The sequence below is a fragment of the Chiloscyllium plagiosum genome, unplaced genomic scaffold (genome assembly GCF_037043375.1).
Source record: "Chiloscyllium plagiosum isolate Xiang-an unplaced genomic scaffold, Cpla_swu_hap1 HiC_scaffold_1, whole genome shotgun sequence".
NCBI classification, from domain to species: Eukaryota; Metazoa; Chordata; class Chondrichthyes; order Orectolobiformes; family Hemiscylliidae; genus Chiloscyllium; species Chiloscyllium plagiosum.
The window spans coordinates 111,840,845-111,851,614 of NW_028270139.1; positions in this window are offsets into that span (position 1 = coordinate 111,840,845).

Consider the following 10,770-nt stretch of genomic DNA (forward strand, 5'->3'; position numbering starts at 1 on the left):
GAGATTATCCAAAACTCAGCTGCTGTTGTCTGAACTTACAAGAAGTCTTATTCCCCTTTGACTCCCTGACAAGCAATATCTTTTAAAAATTCTTATCCTTCTTTTCAAAATCCTTCATGGGTTATGCCCCTCGACCTTTTCAACCCCACAACCCTCCAAGGTATTTGAACAAGGTATTCTAATCTCCTATGCGTTGCCAGTTTTTATCACTTTATTCTCCATGCACCTCTCTGCCTTGCTTGTCTCCTTTTAAGTCACTTGTTTAAACCTTGTCAAAGAGAAACGTTTTAAGTTGTCTGCCCAAATTTTCCTTACGTGACTTGGTAGCATGCTTTGTTTTAAAAAGCTGCTGTGAAGCATCTTGAAATGTTTATTCGAAGCACTATATTAATGTCATTTTGATGTTTAAAACATTCAACTTAACCAGTAGTCCAAATTAAACAAATCAGCAAAACAAAATAATTATTATAGAAAGCAGAAATAATTTAAAATAAAAAGGCTGTAGTACATCGGAATAATGATTGTAATGCACATTAGCAAAACTTGAACGTTCGGAAGACGTGCAGTACAAATTTGACATTTGCAATATGCTGAATGATTATGGTTTGCTCCTGCCAACCATGCATTCATAAATTGTCACTTCTGTTTTGTATAGAGAAAAGTTACAACAGGCTGTGTAACCTGATGATTTCCTTTGAAATATCCTTTTGAAACAGAATCTAATCCTGTTTCTTTGGTGGAGTTAGATATCTTTACCTCCATCTGCTTATTGCATTCAATGATGTGGTCCTTATTCTTTTTTGTCTGCATTCATAGTCACATTTTCCCCAATAACAAAGGTTTCCAGATTCAAAATTATGTCTGTCAGCAAATGTAACAGACATTTCTTGCACAAGGTGTACTGTTTCAGAGTTTGTGTGTCAGAGGTCCTTGGCTACTGGACATAGTGCTGTCTCCTCTGATGGGAAGAATTTAAATTGCTGAAAGCTCTTGCAAATAAATTCTACTTTCAGCTTTGTGGATGAAATATTTGTAGGTGAACAATGGAAATGAAATGTCGTGTGAGCATCATACATGGCAACTACTTTTCTATACTAAGGTAGTTTCATAATTTTATTTACACCATCATCTGTTGGATGGAACATTAAACTTATCCAGTAGTTTGAATTAGATAATACTAACAAAACAGTGACTTATTACAGAAAGAAGCAACAATTTAAAATAAAAACTATTCTTGACAGTAAAAATATCAACTGTCAAACTGTTAGCTGTTAAAGTGACTTTTCTGCCTTTTTCTACGCTTTCAGAAAATTGTGCAGTGCATTCAATCTCCACTTAGGCCTGTCTGACTTTTTGTAGAGTTTTAAATTAATAAATGGTGCCTACCGAGATTTGGAAGCAGTTTTCTTTTGATTTAAATTTTTAGTACATTATTTCAATTCAAATTAAGCAACTTGAGTTATAAGTACAGCACAGCATACATTATAGAGTTTAGAAGAAGGGGTTTATGAACCTAAAGTTCTTTATGGATGACAATCTTATTGAAATCTTCCAACTTACAGGATGAATTTTTTTTATTAATACACCTAATTTTCTACTTCTGAAATTGTGAAAATCTGTTACTTTAAATCAAATTAACTGTTAGAATAAATAGATGAAAAATTGTTATTCTTTAGAAGACTTGCATGACTCTTTTAATTGACGTTTACAGAAACTTTTTAAAGCACCAAAGCAACCTAATCCTAGGAGTTAAGTATACTTGCATGAACATGATACCAGAAATATGCTTTACATTCTGGTGATGTGCTTTCCTGAATGCAATACAATGTGGGTTCCAGGGTTAAAAATACTGTCAAAGCTTAAGCTATCCCTTATGAAAAACATGATTCCTGCTCCGTACAAAATGACAGGAATTCTGTGGGACAGTTTAAAAATAACAAATTTGGAGAAGAAATATGCACGTATTTTCTCAGTTTATTAGCTTCATGCTTTATGGAACAGTTGGATTATCTATTTTTTAAAAAAATGTTCCGCTGTAGTTTTTGTTTGAATGATCGAGAGATTTTGCACCTATAAGATTTGAAATATTCCAGGTTTGAGCTGCGTACCTTCAACCAGAACAATCTTTTGAAATGCTGCAGAGTGCTTCAGTAGTATATGGTTGGAGGTGAAAAAGAAAAACCACATCATACGTCTGATCAAGTGGCTGGAGCTAGAATGTTTGCTAGTATTGACTAGGAAAAGGATGTGTCTCTGCTGTAATGCCCTGCAACTTTCTGTCAGTTGATCAGACACTTGAATATTGTTCGTGCCTTTGGAACTACATTCCAGCATATATCCATACCTCCAGAAATGCAGGAAAAATAGGATGCAGCAGTTTTAATTTAAAGCTAATTCCTAAATTGTGCCTCATGAATTTGTTCACTCTACTTTGCCCTTGACACATGCACAATGGAGTAAGGTGAAGATATCGTCCAGTTTATGTTTTAGATGCAGTCTTCCAGTTTTAGCTTGCTGTAGATTCATTCAAGAACCAAGATATTTCTTAATCTTCAAATGACTCTTTCTCACACTTCCACTAAAACGTTAAGCTCTTTTAAACCAGCACTGATATGTATTAATAGCAAAAGTATTGGATAAATTTTAAAATGAATTAAGAAATGTTACATTTTGGGCTTTATATAAACCAGTGATGTAATATTAAATATCTGCAGTTGTGTTTAATGTTTTTAAAACATGTAATATATCTTATTGAGTTGGGTTTGTTTCCAATTCCACCAAGTAAGTTTTAGTTCCCTGAATGGCATTAAAATCTCAGAAGAGATATTGTATAAAGTTGGTGCGCTTTTTGTTTATATCTTTCATGGAAGCATTTTTTTTTTAAATTTTGAAAGGCTTGCATCGACATGGAATCCCAAATAAGCGTAATTTTGAAATCTAATATTTCATGTAATCATTTGGATCTGCGTCTCTGAATAAGCACTAACAAAGGATTAAAGAATGAGAAATGATAGCAGAAATGTACTGTTTCCTAAAGTCATGAGTTAGCAGCTGCAATGATGCTGTAATAAGCAGATTTAATTGCACAATAGTGACCAATTAAATATAATTTGCGTAATTTTTCCTTGTAAGAATTGGATTTCCTTCTTGACCACTGCTGAAAAGACAATAGAAGCACTTGAATACTAGCACTTAAATGCCTTAAAAACAATAATTAAACTATTTTTAAGCAACATAAGATACAGTGAAAAGCACAATTCTGAATGTATTCTAACTGTATATACAATTTCAATCCCTAAGAAAACTGATTTTCTATGACTAGGAAGGTTCACTGTATTTAGTTATGCATAGTAGAACTTAGCCAAAATCTAGGAACAAGGGCACAGAAATTAAGTCCTGTTTACGTCCAATTATTGATGTAAACAGGAACCCCAAAGCCCAGTCCTTTGCCCTAAGAACATCTAAAAAATGTTGAACTGCAAAATTTGATCAGCCTCCTAAAGGGGTTGAGTCCATTATTCATATAAAAGTTTTCTGTCATCTCACTGAAGTTGGTCTGTGATGACTGAGATTGCAGTCAAGCTTTATTTATAAAGAAGATGTTTTGCTTGGCACAAGTTAATTGATTGCTGCTTTTGAAAGTGAAGTTTTATAGTCCATGTGTTACTGTAGCTAGAAAATGTTGGTGTAAAGTGTGGTTTTGTGTTAAATGTTTATGGATTGTTCATTGCTGTGTATAAGACAATAATGTAAAGTTGATTCTGTTTAAATAAATGATTGGTTTTCCAAACTATGTATTTTGTATCTGTATTAGCATATAAAATGATTTTTTTGATTCGCCCAACTTGCAGTGTGACTGATGATTGGATAGTGTGGACAAAACAATCTGAGTTAGTCCACTTCATGACATGCTTAAAGTTCCATTTCCATATCAAAGAACTAAACATTTAACAGTCAATATTTGAAATGAAATTCTAACTGAAATTTAACTAAGTTGAAATTTGATCCTGGGGTTAACTGCTGGACTATCTGACAATTTGAGGTTCAATGGATAAGCAAATTCAGTCATAGATGCCAATTTTAAATTATAACCATGTATAAGCTGGACAGTACCACAGCACATTTTTATTTTCCATGATGTCATGAGAGGTACAGTCATTCCTTTCAGTTAAATTGGTGTCCAGAATGGCTTATGCTGGAGGAGTGCATGTTTACTCTCATCCCTGAACTCCACAGGTTGTAACATAAAATGAAAATACCTTCCCCAGATACGAAGGTAACTAATCAATATCTTACTGGCTATGTGAGGTACTAAACTAGCAGCTATGAATCAGATTTTTTTGTGAAATCTATCATTGTATTTATTGTTGGAGCAAAAATTGTTGAAAGAAGATACAATAATTGTTACAGTCAGTAAAAAAGTATAAATGCATATCCAACTAAATATGCCTAAGAGATGCACGCATTTCAAGAAAATGGTAAAAAGGATTTCTTTGCAGAGGTTAGTTTTTTGAAAAAAAACCGATGGGTTATTCTTGAAGGCAAAAGGATAGAGTGCAAGGTATTATGGAGTCTGTCTTCTGATGTTCTGGCATAAACAATGTAAATCAAAATTATGCACGTTGTCTCTCAAGCTTTGTACACATAGTTCAATTAACAAATACAGTCGAGATGTTTTGCAATGGTGATTGAAAGAACAAGAAATAAATCTAACCTGAACTCAAAACAGGTTTTCTATTCAGAAATGGAATCGATCAGCTCGACAGCTTGTTCATAGCAAAATTTCCTCCAACTCTACTTCTTCCTAACATGCATTCCTCCAGCTAACTCAGCTGGTTCTTAGCAGGTTTTCATTTAACTGAACCAGATAAAGTGAGAAGTGTCCAAGCCAATCACATTTAAAAACAACCCGAACATAGCCTACAGCAATGTAAGCAGTTAACACCAGTCATGTGATTACAGATAATCTTAACTGGGGGAGGAAAAAGACTTCCAGAACTTTAAAGTACTTCTTTGCGAAATACATTAATGCTCAGATAAGTTTCCTATTCCCCTTCTGAGCTGTAGTTATATTACAGATCAATCTTTCAGAAGATCCAAGTTGATGTGGAAACACGCATTTTTTAAAATTTTCATGTTATACCTTGAATCTATGGATAGTGATGGTGTAGTGCTAAAATCTTTTCCATCATGTAGCTGACCAGAAATCTACCACTTACTACCTGCCATTCCCATATGTCAAAAGGGTTTGTAAATTGAAATTTAATGTTACACACAAACCTTCCTTGTCTGTCAGGTCTTAAAATGAAACTTGAACCCAGAGTTTCTGCTGTAGAGGCAGGATTGCTACGTACTACACTACAAGAGCTTCATCCAAGCAACATTAAACATAAAGTGATTTCATTAACACCTCCATTCATGGGAAAAAATAAAATGTTTTACATATACTTTGTTAAATGTGGACAAAATTAAATTACTAAAGATGAAAAATATACACATGATCATTGTTATTTGCTGTTTGCACATAATCTATACAAATGTCTCTGCTGCCTTCTTTGCTACTTAGACAATTAGATTAAGGTTATGTTCTTGAAAAAGCATTAGCAATTACATTGCTTTTTCCTTGCACTTTAAAAGATAAAATAGCAAGAGGAAGTGATGGCCTAGTGGTATTATTACTCCAGAGACTCTGGTAATGTTCTGGGGACCCAGGTTTGAATGCCACCATAGCAAATGGTGGAATTTGAATTCAATTTTTTTTTTAAAATATGGAATTAAGAGTCTCAGGATGACCATGAAACTGTTGTTGATAGTCAGGGAAAAAAAATATTGAGTTCACTAATGTCCTTGGGAAGGAAACTGCCATCCTTACCTGGTCTGGCCTATATGTGACCTCGACCCAAAGTAATGTGTTTGACTGGCCTCTGGGAAATTGGGGGTGGGTTTTGCTCGTGGTTCCTATATCCTGTGAATAATGTAAAAAAAACTCCAGTGAAAAAGTCTGGTATTTTGGTTTTACATTTTTTTGACGAAGGCTAAGAGGTTACGATCATGTTTCCGTGGCAGAGAATTCCACAGGACCACAATTCTGTGGGTGAAGAAATTTTCCCTCATCTCAGTCCTAAATAGCTTATCCCTTATCCTTAATCTGACATCCCTGGGTCACTGAGAACATCCTTCCTGTGTTTATAATGTGTAGTCCTGTTAGAATTTTATCGGTTTCTATGAAACCCCATCTCATTCTTCTAAGCCCTAGCGAATGTAGTCCTAAGTGATCCAGTCCCTCTTCATGTGCTAGCCCTGTCATCCCAGGAATCAGTCTGGTAAATTTTCCTTGCACTCACTCCAGAATATCCTTCCTCAGATAAAGAGTCTAAAATTGTACACAATACCCCAGGCCCTATGCAATTGCAGGAAGACATCCCTGCTCCTGTACTCAAAACCTTTCATTTTGAAAGCCAATATACTCTTTGCCACCTTCTCTATTGCTGCAACTGCATGTTTACTTTCAGTGACTGCAGTACAAGCACACCTAGGTCTTGTTACACATCCCCCTTCAACAATCTATTGCCATTCAAATTAGAAACACAGAATGCTGGAGAAACTCAGCAGGTCTGGCAGCATCTGTGGATAAGGAGCCCAAGATGGTTCACAGTATTCCAGCTGTGGGTTTGGCTATTGCTTTGAATAGTTTTAGCAATTTTTCCACTTCATTCCCTTTGAAATAAAGGTCAACGTTTCAATTACCTTCCCTCTAACCTGCTGAACTTGCCGCCTGTCTGCCAAGCCTGGCTATTGTGTAGATCTTGTTGCTTCAGTACCTGAGGAGTCATGAATGGTGTAGAACATTGTGCTGTTTTCAGCAAACATTCCCACTTCTGATCTAATGAAGGAAGGAAAGTTATTGGTGAAGCAGCTGAAAATGGTTGAGCTAAGGACACTATCCTGCAATCTCCACTACCTTCCTACGTACCAGGTATGACTCCCACCACCAAGAGTTTTCCCGATTCCCACTATGTCTACTTTACCAGGGTTCCTTGATGCCACAATCAGAAAGAAGTCTGCATTTCAAAATCAGTCACTTTCACCTCACCTCTGGAATTCAGCTCTTTTGTTCATGTTTGAATCAAAGTTGTAATGAGATCAGGAGCTAAGTGGCCCTGGCAGAATTCAAACTGAGCATCAGTGAGCAGGTTATTGCTAAATAAGTGCTGCCTGATAGCACTATTAATGACACATTTCATCAATTTACTGATATTAAAGACTAGACACAGAATATACTGATGGGTGATAATTGGCCAGGTTGGAGTTGTCCTAGTTTTTGTGCATAGGAAATATCTGGGTAATTTTCCACATTTTTGAGTAGATGCTAGTGTTATAGCTGTACTGGAACAGCTTGGCGAGAGTGTAGCATGTTTTGAGCTCTCGTTTTCAGTTCTATTGCCAAAATGTTGTTAGAGTCCATAGTTTTGCAGCATCCGATGCCTACAAGTGAGTGAATTGAATTGACGGGAAACTGACATTTGTGTTGCTGGGGACTGCTTGGAGAAATCTGAAATGGATCCACTCAGCATTGCAAGATTTCAGTGAGGACACTGTACAGAGATTCATCCCCAAGAAAAGAAAGATTATCTGGGGAGGGATTAGACTGACATGGCTGACAAAGGAAGTCAGGAAATGTATTAAAGAAAAAGAGAGATCCTATAAAGTGGCCAAGAGCACTGGGAAATCAGAAGATTAGGAAGGCTACAAAAACAAACAGAGGATAACAAAGAGAGAAATAAGGAAGGAGAGGATCAAATATAAAGTTGGCTAGCCAGTAATATTAGAATTGATGTAAAAGTTTCTTTCAATACATAAGAAACAAAGACAGGCAAAAGTAGACATTGGGCCACTTCAAACTGATGCTGGAAGCCTAGTGTTGGGAGATAAGGAAATAGCAGGAGAACTTAACAAGTACTTTAAGTCAGTCTTCACAGTGGAAGACATGAGTAATATCCCAACAATTAAAGGGAGTCAGTTGAGTATGGTTGCCATTACGAAAGATAAAGTGCTAGAAAAGCTAAAAGATCTTAAAATTGATAAATCTCCTGGCCCCGATGGGCTACATCCTAGAGTTCTGAGGGAGGTGGCTGTGGAAATAGCAGAGGCGTTGGTTGAGATCTTTCAAAAGTCACTGGAGTCAGGGAAAGTCCCGGATGATTGGAAGACCGCTGTTGTAACCCCCTTGTTCAAGAAAGGATCAAGACAAAAGATGGAAAATTATAGGCCAATTAGCCTAACCTCGGTTGTTGATAAAATTCTAGAATCCATCATTAAGGATGAGGTTTCTGAATTCTTGGAAGAGCAGACTCTGATTAGAACAAGTTAACATGGATTTAGTAGGGGGAGGTCGTGCCTGACAAACCTGTTGGAGTTCTTTGAAGAGGTGACAAGTAGTTAGACCAGGGAAACCCAGTGGATGTGGTCTATCTGGACTTCCAAAAGGCCTTTGATAAGGTGCCACACGGGAGGCTGCTGAGCAAGGTGAGGGCCCATGGTGTTCGAGGTGAGCTACTGGTATGGATTGAGGATTGGCTGTCTAACAGAAGGCAGAGAGTTGGGACAAAAGGTTCTTTTTCGGAATGGCAGCCGGTGACAAGCGGTGTCCCACAGGGTTCAGTATTGGGGTCGCAGCTGTTCACGTTATATACTAATGATCTGAATGAAGGGACTGAGGGCATTCTAGCGAAGTTTGCCGATGATACAAAGTTAAGTGGACAGGCAGTAGTACTGAGGAAGTGGGGAGGCTGCAGAAGGATCTAGACAGTTTGGAAGAGTGGTCCAGGAAATGGCTGATGGAATTCAATGTGAGCAAATGCGAGGTCTTGCACTTTGGAAAAAAGAATACAAACATGGACTACTACTTTCTAAATGGTGAGAAAATTCGTAAAGCCAAAGTACAAAGGGATCTGGGAGTGCTAGTTGAGGATTCTCTAAAGGTAAACATGCAGGTTGAGTCCGTGATTAAGAAAGCAAATGCAATGTTGTCATTTATCTCAAGAGGGTTGGAATATAAAAGCACCATTGTGTTACTGAGACTTTATAAAGCTCTGGTTAGGCCCCATTTGGAGTACTGTGTCCAGTTTTGGTCCCCACACCTCAGGAAGGACATACTGGCACTGGAGCATGCCCAGTGGAGATTCACACGGATGATCCCTGGAATGGCAGGTTTAACATACGAGGAACGGCTGAGGATCCTGGGATTGTATTCATTGGAGTTTAGAAGATTAAGGGGAGATCTAATAGAAACTTACAAGATAATACATGGCTTGGAAAGGGTGGACGCTAGGAAATTGTTTCTGTTAGGCGAGGAGACTAGGACCCATGGACACAGCCTTAGAATTAGAGGGGGTAAATTCAGAACAGAAATGCGGAGACATTTCTTCAGCCAGAGAGTGGTGGGCCTGTGGAATTCATTGCTGCAGAGTGCAGTGGAGGCCGGGACGCTAAATGTTTTCAAGGCAGAGATTGATAAATTCTTGATGTCACAAGGAATTAAGGGCTACGGGGAGAATGCGGGTAAGTGGAGTTGAAATGCCCATCAGCCATGATTGAATGGCAGAGTGGACTCGATGGGTCGAATAGCCTTACTTCCACTCCTATGTCTTATGGTCTTAAGATAAAGATTATTGCACATGCTTCAGCCTTATCTTTTGCAGTGATGTGCCAGATTCTCCCATTATTGAAGATGGAAATATTTGTGGAGCTGCCATCTCCAAAGAGTTGTTTAATTATCCACCACCATTCATAACCGAATGTGGCAGGACTTAAAGAAAATAAGAATCAGGAGCAGGAGTAGGCAATTCAGCCCCTAGAGCCTGTTCTGCCATTTAAATACAATCTCATTTTGATCTCAAATCCACTCTCCTGCCCACTCTCCATAACCCTTCAACTCATTACTAGTTAAAAATCTGTCTATCTTCTTGAATTTATTCAAAATCCTGGAATCCAACCTACTCTAGAGCAGTGAATTCCACAGATTCATGACCCTTTGGCAGGAGAAATTTCTCCTCCTCTGTTTTAATTCTGCTACCCCTTATCCTAAAATTATGCCCTCTCCTTCTAGATTGTCTTCCAGGAGGAAATATCCTTTCTACATCTACTTTGTCAATTCTTTTGCATCTTATACACCTCAATTAGATCTCCTTTTTTTACAGACTACAAAACTTAGATCTGAACCATTGGTTGTGTTACTAAACTCTGCCTAACACTTGCAGTTTGTACTGTTTGACAAGTAATCCTATTTTGTAGTTTCAGGAGGTTGGCACCTTATTTTTAGTTGTTTCTGGTACTACTCCTGGCATGCCCTTCTGCACTCTTCATTGAACTAAGATTGATCCTCTAGCTTGACGGGAATGGGATGGAATGCCGAGAGATGCCAACAAACTGGGTTCCATTCCCACACCACCTGAGTTTACAATGAAGGACTCTCTCTCTCCTGGCCCCAGGCGTGGTGACCCTCAAGTTAAACCACCACGAGTAGTCTCTCTCTCTCTCTAATGAGAGAATGGTCTTGAAGGACTATAGCGATTTTACGTCTTTTACAGGGATGATATTCTCTGAATAGAATGCAGTATGAGTTTTTTTTGTATGCTAAATTGCTCATAAAACATGTTATTTTTGTAATTTCGGGTAATTTGTAATTAGTTGCCTCTTAATAGTAATCTTAAGTGCATGTTTATTTTAGTTTTTATCACAATAAACGAAGCGAAACTTGAAATCTTGTTT